The sequence below is a fragment of the Malaya genurostris genome, chromosome 2 (genome assembly GCF_030247185.1).
Source record: "Malaya genurostris strain Urasoe2022 chromosome 2, Malgen_1.1, whole genome shotgun sequence".
In the NCBI taxonomy this organism is placed as follows: domain Eukaryota; kingdom Metazoa; phylum Arthropoda; class Insecta; order Diptera; family Culicidae; genus Malaya; species Malaya genurostris.
The window spans coordinates 210,374,888-210,390,461 of NC_080571.1; the positions used below are offsets into that span (position 1 = coordinate 210,374,888).

General features: G+C 38.0%; 1 protein-coding gene across 16 annotated transcripts in view; it reads left to right on the forward strand.

Annotated features, from left to right (window-relative positions):
• LOC131427345 (insulin receptor substrate 1) overlaps positions 1-15,574 on the forward strand; it is a 632,725-nt gene that overhangs the window by 80,558 nt on the left and 536,593 nt on the right. The window contains exon 1 of one of the 16 annotated variants that reach the window (XM_058590448.1): positions 6,745-8,163. The exons of 11 other annotated variants lie outside the window; for them this stretch is intronic. The gene's annotated coding sequence lies outside the window, so the exon portion shown is untranslated. Of the gene's footprint in view, positions 1-6,744; positions 8,164-15,574 lie in introns of those variants that run through there. 4 more of the 16 variants (XM_058590445.1, XM_058590447.1, XM_058590450.1 and 1 more) reach the window with 4 other exon arrangements.

Below are 15,574 nucleotides of genomic sequence, written 5' to 3' on the forward strand. Positions count from 1 at the left end.
ATCGTTTCAATGATGAGTCGAATTGATCCGGAAACACGAAAGAAAATTCTGCCCACTTGGTGCTCAAAAAGTTTTGTCACGTACAACGAAATTTCAAAACGGGTGAAAGTGCACACCAGTGTCTAAAATATCATCGAGAAGTTCGGTAAGACCCTTTCCATGAAGGATTTGCCCCGATCCGGTAGGAAAACGGGTCCCAGCCAGCCCGGCCGTGATTTAAAAGTGGTTGAGTACATCAGGAAAAACCCATCGGCGTCGACGCGGGTTTTGGCCAAGCAGTTCAACACCAGCATCGGGATGATTCAACGGATCAAAGTTCGGAACTTCCTGAAAACGTACAAGAAACAGAAGGTGCCGATAAAGTCCCTGGTACAGCAAGTTCGGGGAAAAACAAGAGCGCGAAAACTGTATAACCGGATTCTACAGAATAAAGACGGATGCATCCTGATCGACGACGAAACCTACACCAAGACTAAAACTAACACAAAAACTAGGATTTTCTTCAATATAATCAGTGAAATGCAGAAAAATGTAATTTTTCTACAATATATCGAAAACTGATGTCGAAATATGTTTTTTTGCTTTTTTATTCAATAATCAATGTTGCTAACAACTTTTCGATACACTCCTTAATGTTCATCGAGTTTTAAGCTTCTCTTCGCCAAGCTTGTGTTCAAGTTTTGTATGCAAGCAGTTGTTTTTATAGCGTTTTACTACCATTACTACCATTCTGCGCTTCCGGTTGAAGCGATAAACTTTTTCTCATTATCAATCGAGTTCATCTTATATAAATTAGAAACTAATCTTATTCACTCAAAATTTACCCTGGGGTAGTTGCAGAGATGCCAGATCTGCAGATTTGTCTGTAAATCTGCAGATTTCGGATATAGTGCTGTAGACATTTTTTGTTGTGCATACTTTAGGAAATCGAGTTTTTCGCAGACTTTCGGTCTAAATTTACAGACTTTTTTTTACTCGCCAAGTCAGTTATGCGTGACATACTTAATAGAGAAATTACTGTCAGCAAGGCATGCTTGCTGACTGCAGATTTTCAATTTCTCAGGCCGAACGACATAACATGGAATTTCATCCGATCTTACATGACACAAGATCAAGGCATACCAATTAAAGCTTCAAATCGTTTTATGGCACTTTTTGTCTTGCTGTCTAGCAACAACCGACCTCTAGCATGCTACGCGTAGGACTGAAACGTTAGCTATATTTTGCTTATATTTATAGCTTCGCGTGCTTCCAACAGATTCACTTTTGCATCGATTGACCAATCCCTTTGATATATCGCTTACTCCTTCAAAACCGTTGACTATGGCAGGGAAATCCGGTATGCCGGAGATTTTTTGCAGACAAATAGGACACTGCTCGCTACTAATCAACATTTCAATGATACCCAATTAAAAATGCATGGCTATGAACATTCAAATCAATACGTAGAAATATTAAATCAAATCAAATGGTGACATAATATTAATAATTGATACCAAATTGACTGAGCTGTAATTGTTCAAAACCTGACCACATTTCTACGTGGTATTTTTCTTGAGTTTCTAATTTGCACCCCTATATAGAAAACAAAAAGGTGTTCCACATTGAAATATGTACATCTCAATTCGTCGACGTAATTCGTCGGGTTTGAGTTATAAGTTGGTGGTTTGTAATGTTTGTAATGAATGTCGGTAAACCTCCGTTCACGAACACTTTTTTTACGTTACCTCTTTTTACGTAACTCTTTTTACGAACCCAATCCCAAATAAGGTAAATTTTTTTACGAACCTACACAGATAAAAATATTCTGTGAATTTACATCTACTTTCATGCATATATTGAGTTTATTTTTAATGGTTAGTGTTAAGTCCAAATGTATCTGTTGGATCATTATAATCTGTTGATACATGATGATGAGGAGGTTTTATGCCTGCTGGAGAGAGAGAGATTGCTAAATTTCATCTCCTTTGGGCTTTTCCCTGCTGCAAAATAAAAAAATTAATTAAATATTTGGAGCAGGCAAATAAACATAAAATAAATTTACATTTCTGTACGTTTCAATATTATTTAGTCCAGGCAAAACTAGGCGTTAATTGAAAGATACAGTTCTATTCATTGGAAATTCAATGCAATTCAATTTAGTTTTGCATCCATGATGGTTTTCAATCAAATATACGATTCAACCCATGTCGAAATTATTCCATGTGACTATTGATTTACATGTCGTGTAAATTTCATTATTTCTTCGTAAAATGAGGTTTTTGAGCACAATGAAAACGATTTCTTGTTCATTTATATTCCATGGAAACTACTACAGTATGAGTATTTTTGGAACGGGTTTAAAGAGTAGATTCCAGAAAAAGATGTTTGAGGTATTTTGGAAATCCAAGATGACGACTTCCGGTTTATTGATATTGCTTGAAAACCCTTAAAATATGAGTATTTTCGGAACGGATTTGATTAAATGGTGACGGAAAACAATGTTTTGGTTCATTCCAAAATCTAAGATGGCACCTTCCAGTTTATTGATATTCTTTGAGTACACTTACAATATGAATATTTTTGGAACAGATTTGGTGTTTGAGATCGTTCCCAATCCAAAATAACAACTTCCGGTCTATTGATATTCCTTGAAAACCCTTACAATATGAGTATTTTTGGAACGGATTTAAAGAGTAAATTCCGGAAAATGATGTTTGAGGTATTTTGGAAATCCTAGATGGCGACTTCCGGTTTACTGATATTCCTTGAAACCCCTTAAAATATGGCTATTTTCGGAACGGATTTGATGTATACGTGTCGGAAAACAATGTTTAGGGTCGTTCCAAAATCCAAGATGGCAACTTCCGGTTCATTTTTTTTTTAACAATTTTTATTCAGGCCAATTTGCGTATAGCTTTACGTGGCCGATTTATCCATGTTTTTGTTACTTAAAATTATTTTTTTATTGTTGGATCTCGTTGTCACCCTTCTTCTAGGGGGAGAGGAGCTTCCATTTCCTTCTAGCGAAGATTGGAGGTCGTTTTGTCCGTTGCTCGTATCATCCATTGCTATATCGTTGGAGTTGTGAGCGGTTTCCGTTTCCTTGATTTCGTTGTTGATCGCCGTTTTGGGTTCATTTGCAGATGCCGTAGATGCGCTTTGTACATTGATTGCAGTTGATAATTGGTTAGATGGTGAAGGTGTTTTTGAAACAGGAGCACTGCATTCACTAGTTTCCGTTGTTGAGCGGTTGTCCTTGTTTTTGTTTGTTTTGTTTGTTTTCGCAGTTTCAGTGCAAGGTTTGCCGTAGTGTGCAGGTTGTTCACAAAACTGACATGTAACCAATTGATTTTCATACGTAATCAACGTTTTACACGGATGTATCCCGTCTTGACCACAAATGATGTAAGATGGAATTGCTTTACGTAGTTGCATACGTACCACTCTCACGCCATTCCGGATACCCGGGAAAAAATTCCGCCATACTTCCTTTTCGATGGAAAGAACTTCACCGTACTGCGACATACAACTAACCCTGGCTGGTCTGCGGGAGAAGGTCATGCACGCGTACTTCTATGGCATTGTTCACCATGTACACAGGGATTTTATATTCAACATTGTCATGATCAATACTGTGCACCCCGTTATTAACCGAAGCAAATGCAATTGCATTTGCCGTTGTTGAGCGGTTGTCCTTGTTTTTGTTTGTTTTGTTTGTTTTCGCAGTTTCAGTGCAAGGTTTGCCGTAGTGTGCAGGTTGTTCACAAAACTGACATGTAACCAATTGATTTTCATACGTAATCAACGTTTTACACGGATGTATCCCGTCTTGACCACAAATGATGTAAGATGGAATTGCTTTACGTAGTTGCATACGTACCACTCTCACGCCATTCCGGATACCCGGGAAAAAATTCCGCCATACTTCCTTTTCGATGGAAAGAACTTCACCGTACTGCGACATACAACTAACCCTGGCTGGTCTGCGGGAGAAGGTCATGCACGCGTACTTCTATGGCATTGTTCACCATGTACACAGGGATTTTATATTCAACATTGTCATGATCAATACTGTGCACCCCGTTATTAACCGAAGCAAATGCAATTGCATCTTTTTCACGTTTAAACATAATGTACACACAAATCGACGCCTTGTTGAATTGAATCTCACTAACATCATTAACGTTTAGATGCATTCGTTCCTTAAGCAAGGTTTCAATTTCGGTTGCTGCAGGTCTAACTTTGCAGCGCTTGAAATCAATACAAATTGAATTTGGCCTTGTAGGCCAAGTTTCAGGCTTTGTTAAATCGTATTTGCCCATTTCGTACACTCTATTGTTCACTGCACTTTATTGTCTTTGTTTCTGTCGTCGCGACCGTAAGAAATTTTGGACTGCGTCGGATGCGATGCGAGCACGAACTGACTTCCGGTTCATTGATATTCATTGAATACACTTACAATATGGATATTTTTGGAACATATTTAATGTACAGGGAAGCGATGTTTCGAAATCCAAGATGTGCGACTTTCGGTTTATCGAAAATCCTTGAAAACTCTTACAATATGTTTATTCTTGGAACGGAATTGATTAGTAGGAACCGGAAAATTATGTTTGGGTACGTTTCGAAATCCAAGATGGCGGCGACTTCCGGTTTATAGGTTCATTTTATAATTCGGATACATTTGAAACGGATTTGATGATTAAGTGCAAGAAAACAGTCCGTTTTTTGCAATCACTGAGTGGTAACATAAATTGGAGAATCCAAACGAATGAGAAACTCACAGTAAAGATGATTTTTTGGTAAAAGATACGCTTAGAGACAGGACTCATACCTGTGTTTTTATGCATTTCGTGCATACGCGCTACCATTTCTCCACCCTGAGCCTTGTGATAGGCACAGCTCTAACACACGACTGGGTATGGTAAAGCGTACATCGAACATGGTCTAAATCTTAGCCGCCTCACGACCGGTATCTCATAACCAACCATCTTCTCTGTTCATCAGACAACAAACACTAGTCTTCTCACTCTATACCTATTCTTTCGCTCAAGCACTGGGTAGGAGAGTATATTTATAATCACCTGCAGCCTTTTTTGTGAGGCGGCTAGGATTTAGACCATGTTCGACGTACACTGGGTTCTTTTTTATGCGGTTTCTTATTGCGTGGCTTTTTGACGTGGAAGTTACGCGATTTTTTTCACCCGGATTTCCCTAGTTGCGTGGTTTTCTTGTTTTGTCTTAGAAATGCATAAAAATTAAGAGATCTGGTGTTATCCCGGATTTTTTTAAGTCACTCTCTGACACGTAGAAAATTATCGATTTAAAAACTATGTTCAGATTACACCAGATCTCGACGTTTCATACATTTCTAAGGCATTTGGCATCAACAAAAATTTTTCCATTTTTTTTTGAAATAATAATTAAAGTCAAACAATTCAACACGATGCACACAAAACATCATTTACTAACAGAAAAAATCGAATTTTTCAACAAGGCAAGAAGAAACTCGATGCAACGAATTTTTTTTTTATTTTTGAATTCATTTTCACACCGCGATCCTAACTGAAACGTTGCTAACAATAAACTGTCAAAGCTAGGATTCGATCAGTGGCGCGACATGTGTCGACAAGTTAAGCACGTATTCGAGTGAGTTGCGCTGCGGTACACTTCGCGCGTGCGGGTCGTGATTGAAAAATTCACTGCTCCGAAAGTATTAATCTTTCCACTCTGAAACTTTGCCAAGATGGAGTTAAATCCCTGAGGCTTCTTTTTTCAACTAAAAAAAGAAAAAAAAATTAGGCCCAAGTTTGAATTTTTTAATTTGTTTTCATGAAACTAACTTTAAAGGTTGTTTTATGGAATCGCTTATTTGAAAGCTAAGAAAAAGACGCACATTTCATGTCTTGGACGAATTTTTGTATCTTTATTGGATTTTACAGTATAAAAGCTGTTGAATAAAGACTCCTTTTTTTGAAAACGCGCAACTTAAAAAATTATATCTTGAAAATTACACGCACCATATTGGAATAAAAATATACGTGTCGAATATTTTCGAGTTCTTTACCGAAAAAATAGTTAGAAGAAAAAAAAAATTTTTGGGTGGCTGATTTTGCGTGGAATGCCCTATATATATTTATCTTTGGAAGATTTCGCACGGGAGACATCTCGAATCTTCGAATATATTCCGCCACTCGGGACAATCAACTTCGGTTTTGATTCGAAACCGAAACGAGAGCACTCTCCGTTCCGGAAAAATCTCGCACGGTACCGCACAGTTTTGCACGACTCTACGAGCGCTAGAGCGCAAAAACGAAACTGTCGTCACTCGTCGTCCTCTCCGGCGAATCTAAACCATCGTCGTATCGGCGAGCTCGACCATGTAGGTATTACGTAGTTTGTTTTTATTACCACATTCTCCACACGACTCATAGTGCAAACCTGTCACCGCGCACACCGTCGGACCGTCGTCGTCGTCGTCGTCGTCGTCAGACACACGCATCTCGAACCCCCCCTCTCTCACTCTCTCTCTTTCACTCTTTCTCTCTGGCCGAGTGGAAACAGGAGACGACGACGACGACCGGCAGCGGGAAAATATTTCACATTGTATGGACCGTACGGCGCTGGCGCATACTATTCCACTACGAAACTCACGGGAACGTATTTACACACTAGTGCGCGGTTTCGCGTAGTCATCGATTCGTGGAAAATCAACACATACCGATGCACACACCGGACAGAGCGCGTAGATGCGCGCCGTTTGTTTTGATTGCCTTAACGTTCATTCCGTTGGGTGGTTGTGTGTTCGGCCTTTTTTACGATTTTCCTCCTCGGGCTGAATCTGGATCCGGAGCGATCATCACGAGCAAACAGAGCGCAAGGGGCAGAACGCGCCTCTCCGGTTAATCAATGAATTCACTCTCGCGCGGCTGCAATCGGGGCATGGCCGCAGCCCCATCATATGACAAGAGCGAAACCGATCGTTCTCTCTGGGCCGAAACCCGAGCCGGTATGCTCTCTCTCTCTTTCTCTCTCGCTCTTTCAGACTGGCGAATTGTGATCAGCGCGACGACGGTGGCCACGAAAATCTCCCGGACCCCTCTAATTCATAATAAATTTAGTTCTTGTTTTAGTTAGTTACCGTCTCTCCGACTGAAGTGAACGTATTTCTTTCGCGCGGTGCGCCTCCGTTCGCGCGTCCGTTTTCTACTCACTTTCCGGATATCCTGCTGTTGTTATTATTATTCTTATTAATATTATTATTATTGTTACGATTAATAATCTTATTTCTATTATTGCTGTTTTTCTTGTGTTATTACGGTCGTTCTTCACCATTCGCCAGCCGGTGCGAGGTGATCTGGTCGTCGGTGTTCGTTAAGTAAGAAAGCAAGCAACAACAACAGTAGCAGCAGTTGCAGAAACAAAAAAAAAAAAAAAAGAAAACAGTGATCACCATAGAGTGATTCCACGTGTGCGCGCCCCTGTTCGCCTGATTGTCGTCTGTAGCGGGCTCCTGTGGTAAGGTGCGATACACACAGAGTGGTTGAGAGACACACGGGGATTGTGAAAGGTGGTGAAATATTAGCCCACGGACAATTCCCCCGCGGTGGGGTAGTGTTTCGCAAGCAAAAGTCGCCGCCGTCGTCGTCGTAGTCGAATAGTCGTTCTCAAGTGCGGAATGTAATTGAGCGGTTCGCGCGGGTACACACGCACACGCACACATACACATCGTTTGGTTTTTTTCTTCTTCTTCCTTCAATCACTTGTGCTGCTCTGACCGCTGCCGCTGTATGCGCATCGATAGCTCGCCCATCGTCGTCGTGTCGGTCGGTGGTGGCCGTAGATTTTGGGCAATTGTGGGCCTTGAGAAGCGATGATTTTTTCGCGAATTTTCGCGAATCCGCTTTGGTCCGGTATCAGAAGAGTGCTACATGCGTAAATGGTGGTGGCCAATGCCACGAAGTATGAGCGTGATAAGTGAGCACGGAATTCAGAAGAAGTGAAAGCATGAATCGTTGGAAGATACGCACATACAGCAGGCAGACAGGCCATGCCAAGAGTAGCCGGTCTATGGTCCGGTCTCGGTGTGTATGCGTGTGTGTGTGTGATGGGGCAAGGGGACCGGCAGGCAAATTTCTGATCGAATCAGAAAGCCACGGCAGCGAATGATTGAGCAGCAGCGTGAGTTCCGCCGATTGGAAACAGAATAACAGCGGAAACTTTGCTGCTGATCTGTGTGGTTTTTTTTTCGTGTGCGGCCGAATCGGTTTGCTGCCGCGATCAAATGAACGCGCGATGTTTTGAAATGAAACTAAACAAAAAAAATAAAAAATAACAGTAACCGTGGTGCAATCATTTGGGGGAAAAATAGACCGCACATTACTCAACAATTTTTTTTTTCTAATTTGCGCTACAGAAAATAAACGAAGCACGACACAGGATAGGGTGAATCGGTTTGAAGTTTTTTGTTTCATAAAGTTTCCCAAATAGTCGAAGGTTTTCGACTGGATCGAAAGTTTGATCGTAGAAATCGATTTGCTTAAAATACTATCAAAACTGATGGCAGTTGAAAAAATTAACATGAAATAAATAAATATAAAAAATAGCTATAGCATTCGAATAAAGTTTAGAAAACTTTTCCGAGCCCGAGTGTCATATACCAATCGATTCTGTGAAATTTTGTGGAATTGACTGTCAGTGCTGTACTAAATAAAGAGGTGTGAATCTCAGAGAAGACTGGACCCATTTTTAATAACCTACTTACAAATGAAATGTCTTCCAGGAAGTACATACGCTATTCTTGTTGGCTTTAGATCAGATGGTTACTTTCCGAGTTATACTAACTTTTATTTTAAAATTTTTGCTTTTGAAATTCAAAAATTCGTTCCTATTTTAGATATCTTATCGTAATTCCAATCAAACGAGTCGTAGATCGTCACTATTCACGGTTTTGAACGAAGCACGATGAAATGACGCTTGGAATCAAACTTAGACAAAATTACAGTCAATACAGTTCTTTCTGAGTGAATGAAAGATTGAATACAATTCTCTTTAGCATAAAGTTTTGGCTCGATTTGTTTTTAGTACGGTTCTATTTTTGGCGACATAATTCATTCGACTGTGACGTGGAAATTCTGAATTAGTAGGTTTATAACTTTGCTTCCGCCGTTTTTTCCAAAATTTAAAGCTTTATTGCGAAAAAGTGCTTACAGATGTATTATTCAAAGTATTATCCGTCGCTAGCGACAACTTTCTCCCATCTTTCCGGCAATTTTCGGATCCCGGCTCGAAAAAAGGAGTCCTTTTTTGACGCTATCCATGAAGCAATCCATTTTTCCAACTCTTCGAAGGATTGAAAATGTTGATCTGCCAGGCCGTGTGCCATCGAACGGAATAGGTAGAAGCCAGAAGGGGCAACATCTGGGGAATACGGCGTGTGGGGCAAGACTTCCCATTTCAGCGTTTCCAGGTATTTTTTGACCACTTTTGCGACGTGAGGCCGAGCATTGTCATGTTGGAGGATGACTTTGCCATGTCGCTCTTGATACTGTGGCCGCTTTTCTTTTAGCGCGCGACTAAGGCGCATCAGTTGCGTTCGGTAGCGATCTCCTGTGATGGTTTCACCCGGTTTTAAGAGCTCGTAGTAAATTGTTATTCATCTTTGAAGGTTTTTTCTCTTCCACCATCATGTTTGTCTTCGACAACGAAATCACCATTTTTAAAACGTTGAAACCACTCCCGACACGTTCTTTTACTCAGAGCAGCATTACCGTAAGTTTCTGAAAGCATTCGATGTGCTTCAGTTGCATTTTTTTTTCGAATTGTAAAAGAAAAGTAAAACTTCCCCAAATGGCGAGACATTTTCGAGCGTGAATAATTCGAAAACAAAAACAACTGTCACTGAAACGGCGATGACAATTCGTTGGGCACTGTACACACTCACTTTAAAGTCATTGTCATCTATGTATTTTAACCAGCCTCAGCCGGTACAGCCACCTATCGGAAAACGGCGGAAGCAAAGTTGTACACCTGATACCTTCGAATTCAAAGTGACGAACCTATTCATTTTTATAACTCTAAAGATTGTAACTGTCTTCAGTAACAACCATTGAAAAACCGAAACTTTCATATCACTCAAATCTATTAAAGAACCTATTTTAATCCACCTAGTGGTGTAATGATGCTCTTCTCATTTTACGTATACTTTAAAAAATATCTCTAGAAGATTCTGTGAAGAAATTTTTTTCTCAATCTTGATTAAAATAACAAACTTTCTTTGGGTATAAACTAACGTAACCTTTTCAATTTGTGAACTGTTATGTCAATGAGAAGAAGAATTTTTCTTTATTTTGCATCGTCCCACTAAATGATTAAACACTTTTTACCCTATCGTTCCTGTGAGACTATAGGAACTTTTATTCGAACCTTTTTTGTGGAAATTGATCATATCATCTCTGAGAAAATTGAGTGAGTCTCGTTCTAAACTGTTTGACCACTGAAAAATATAAATTTAAATGTGGCAACCCTGAACGCTGTACGAAATTGAACAACGGAGAAAAGCCGCACGTACCGACGCGTACCAGTTTTGCATCGTCATTTTGAATGTCGATTTGTCGAATGTTTTGACACTCAACGCCCTATAATTTCGGAACCGGAAGTCGGATCAGGATGAAATTGCACAGTATATTTAAAGACAATGAGAGCTTTAATTTGAAACATGATTCGTGAAAATCGGCTTAACCGTTACTGGGAAATCGGAGTGAGTTCCGTTTTTGGAGATTTCATTCACTATTATCGGTGCTTTCGGAAGCGGACACCGAGGACTAGTACTCCCAATGTAGTTTTACATATTTACTAACTTATAAGATCTATCAACTAGATGAATTTATCAGCAAGTTTTATAAAAATGTAAAAATTTACACTAATTGCACTGTAATACCGGAACCGGAAGTCGGATCTGGATGAACTTATCGGGGACTAAGTGGAATTTTAAGGCTCCTTATTTGCTCATTTAGGGGTTAGCCAAATTTTGTGCTAGGGCACATAACCGTTGTTATTATTTTTACGTTTCGTCTTAGACTGATCAGTGCAGAGCAGTTCGAATTGAACTGCTTAGTGCTAAACTCGGCAGTTCAATTTGAACCGCTAAGCAGACGTAAAGTTTCTGCTACTTAGAGAACACTTTTTGTTTTGCAACGATGTGCAATGTCTTTTCTGACGTGCCGAACGAAAACGTGTTTTCGACTATTTCTGGCCGATGCAGGCTTGATCATTTAGGGGTTAGTCAAATTTATTGATTATTTGCTTCCTAATTAGGATTTAAGAAATTTCCGAGAAACTTGAGTGGCCATTTTTTAACAAGTTTGTACATATTTACTTGTGATTCCGAAACCGGGAGTCGGATCCAAATTAAATTTAAGAAAATTGTATGACGCTATAAGACCTTTCAATTCATATATTAAAAATTCTGCATTACCTTCGAATTCAAAGTGATAACCCATTCATTTTCATAACTAAAATGATTGTAACTGTCTTCAACTATTATAACCACTAAAAAAAACGGAATTTTCATATCACTCAAATATATTCAAAAAAATTGTGATATTTTGTGAAATTGCCCTGATTATTTGGTCCTATTTATTTTTATAAAGTAATCAATAACCAGTCTTACTAGTCACAATTTTTGAGAGAAAAAAGATTATCGAGGCAGAGAACATGTAGATCGATAAAAAAAGATATCGCAATTAGTGTTTAAGAAATTACCAATTTCCTTCAAACCAAATGCTCTCACAATATAAACTCCAGGAATTCAATGAGTCAATACCATGATTTTTTTCAAGTCTAACAGTTAATTAGATATTAATTCAGGAATTTCTGGAAGACTATAATTTTTCCATAAATCCGGAAATATTGTTTTCCTGAAGAGTTGCGAAGTAGGGGAGACCGGGGTTACACTGGGTAGCTTTTTCTTTGTTGAAATATTATTTACAGAATGGCAAGTGACCATGAGTATCGGAAAAATCGGGAAAACTCGGGAATTTGGTTTCACCGGGACAAACCGGGAAAAAGTCGGGAATTTTTGGTAAAAATCCGGGAAAATATTACTAGCTTGATTGTAAGTAACCGTTGTTAGCATCATGATTTTTTTTTTCAACAAGTGAAAAGTAGAAGACAAAACCAACTTTGCGTTTGAGCTAGGGGCTTTCAGTAGAAGGGCTGAAACAACTTATTGTCCCATACAGGTTCGGTGTTGAACATTCCATTGGAAATGGGGCTAACACCCCATATCTCGTCCAACGATTTTTAAGGGTTTAACAGCAATTTTAAATTAATCAGGAAGCATCAGAGCTTCCTTACTTGTTACCATAACAGAACAATGAACATTTTAAAAAATAAGAATTTGAATGCTTATGTTGGATTCAGTTTTAGAATAATTAATCAACACACTTGTAAAATTGATGGCAAAGTCTCAAGGTTACATCGGGAAAATTTTTAACAAAATTTCATGATTCACATTGCTTTTGATATGACCCCTGTATCCTAGCCGATTGGCTCTAAGGTGGTAATGTATAAAACTAATTGAAAGAATCATTGCTTAATTTGAAACCCTGAATGTTATTGGTATATGATCTGAATCAAAATCAGTTCACTACAAGTATTACATTGATCTGCAAGAATCAGGTCAATTGTAGAAGGATTTCTCATAGGAGATAAATTAGTTGGGCTATTTGGAAATAAAACTGACTGAACATCAGCGAAGATATCATCATGAAGAACTCGCACTTTCTGATTACTCCACGAGAGATGATGCCTAGCACTTAGAATCCTATTCGAAAAAAAAAGATCGATATCTTGTGTGTTTTACAGGTATCATGTGATTTATTTGCTCATCAACGCATCGTAATCGTAAACATCTATTGTTTACTGACCAACAAATACAATAGAACAAAAGTTGGTGTTTCAGAAGAGCCAGTCGTGGCAGCCGAACGGTTTTACTAAATCTCAGGTATATGTATATGTACATCTGATGATTTTGTATTAAATTTTATAATATGAGAATTTAATTTTTTTTTGTCTGATAGAATATTGTTAATAGTTGGTTTTATTGCTTCCACTACAATCAGATCATGACAATCTGTTCATTAGACATGTTAGCAAGCGAATTACTATGGTTGTAACAGCGTATGTCCGTATGGCAATTTGTTGTACCATGGCCGATATTATTTTAGGTTCGCTGTGCCATAATGCCGTTTATAATTTTACCGCCATACTGAGAGTTTCACTTGCACTTTCGGGAAGAACGAAGGAAGCTCTGTATAAAATGTTTTGAAGTTTCTTATTGATTTATTTTCCTTGTTTGAAATCGTTACGTGCAACCAAAACCTGTATGCTTTTCTTATATGCACTAGTAATAATGAATATTTACTATTTATGCATCGAGATATCCGCAAATGAACTTCAATACTCAATTAGCAGGTCTTTTATAATATTCTTTATTGGACATGGGATATCTGTTCAAAGCTTGAATTATTGGGATATTTAAGAAAAAAAGCTAAAAAGAGGCTGTTTGAGGCTATTCCAAAAATCGGAAAATTTCATTTTGCAAACCGGGAAAATGAAATCGGCAACTCACTTGCCACCCTGTATTTATTGCAATATGAGTAAAATTTAAATGGTTAAGATTTAAGTTGGGTGTTTAGCCACAAGTGGTGACCTAGTAGTCATATAATACACTTGATTTAGTTATTACTATTAGGGCATCATTTGCTTCCGCAATTCTGTGATTTTTTTGTAGGGAAAATTATTAACCTACTTGTGCGGAATGGGGAAAAGGAACTTATAATACAGAGAGCGAATCTGTTCAATTGAAGGTTGTATCGATTTTCGTCGGAATTTATTTATAATACTATGTGACACTACATCTAATGATTCTATATTTGTGATCTCTGTATTTGTACTAAACCAGGAAGGACTCCTTCTAAACGTTTTCTTCCTGGTGGAACAACAACTTAACGAAATTGGTACTGTGTAAATCATGGCTTTACGTCTGCTTAGCGGTTCAAATTGAATTATTTAAGTTTTTGCAGTAAGCAGTTCAATTTGAACTGCTCTGCACTGACGAGTCGAAGACGTAAAGAATAGTGAAATCGAACAATGAAAACAATTGTAAGGGTTTGGCAGCGATTTTTAGTGGATCAGAAAGCATTTATTCTGCTTTTGCTGGATTTCTGTTAAATTTCAGAATAAGTTTGCATAATATGATTGCAAATGAAATATCAGTTAACGTGTTTAATAAAATTATGAAAAATTTCTAGGAGCCTTCATATTTTTGAGTGGGCTAATAATTGTCCTAATTTCATCATAATTTGTCTCAATAATGTCATCTTGAGACAATACTTGTGTTGCAACCTTGGTATGCGCGTGTTGATGTCGACGAAGAATCAAACTTGGATCATCTCAGTCACCAGAGGTATAGATTGTTGTTGTTTTTCCAGAGCGACAAGAGTCCATTTTAAGAATTCTAGAAGGATTTTGTTCTGTTTCGCTGAAATTCGATTTTGAAAGAATATTGTATATGTTGTTAGATGGAATCGGGAGGAGAATTGTTTCTTGTTCATTTCTGACCTTAGGTATAATTGTTTTTAGACTATACTAGTTTAAAATAGTATAGGAATACTTGAGAGATGGGCAATCCGTTCACGAACAGCTCAACGAGTTATTTCTCCTCCAAGAGAGAGAGAGTGAATTTTAGTTATTTATTTAAGAATGATAGTTCTCTATATAGAAATGAAAAAAAAGTCGAATGATTGCAGGTTTGTGAAATCTGGTAGAAGTTACACACATTCGTGACCTTTGATAACATATATAAAGAGAATGATTGTTGGTAGAAATATATGCAAAAAGTACTCACTATACTTGAATCTGTAATCTGTAGCTCTCATATTATTTTCGAAGAAACGTACAAAGTTTCAGAAGAACGAAACCAAAAAGGTTGAAAACCGGGATAAAATAAATGACATATAAAAAAGAAGAACGAAGGAACGGTTCAATAGAACTAATTCTTTCGGTAGTAGTAACTTTTAAGTTTTGAGCGATTCTTTGTAATGAACGGTTTTGCCCATCTCTAGAATACACTCCTAGTTTGAATCCTAAGAGTCTTGAGAACTACTGATTTTCCAGATAGCCTTAATAAGACCTATTTAGAGGTAGTCTTACAAAATACTGAATAGCTCGGAAAATAACAATTTCAATTTTAGTTATAAGGCTTTAAATTTAATTCTTAATTATTTGGCCTTTAAATGACTGATGGTATTTCTGGCCACCTAGAAAACACTAACAATAATCTAATTTGGGGTAAAAGCTGCACTTAACAGAAATATTGAAGAGAGCATGAAGTATAAATCTTCTATTAAGCAAATCCTCATACTTAATACAGCGTTTCGTTGATAATTCTATATTGAATTCTGGGAGCGAAATTAACAAAACAGTGCTCAAAATCATATAATCGATACAAGGAGGCTGTCGAACCGAAGAAACAGTTTCTAATCAAGATTAGAGCTTATATTTTCACTCTGCAGATCTCCACCTGTTC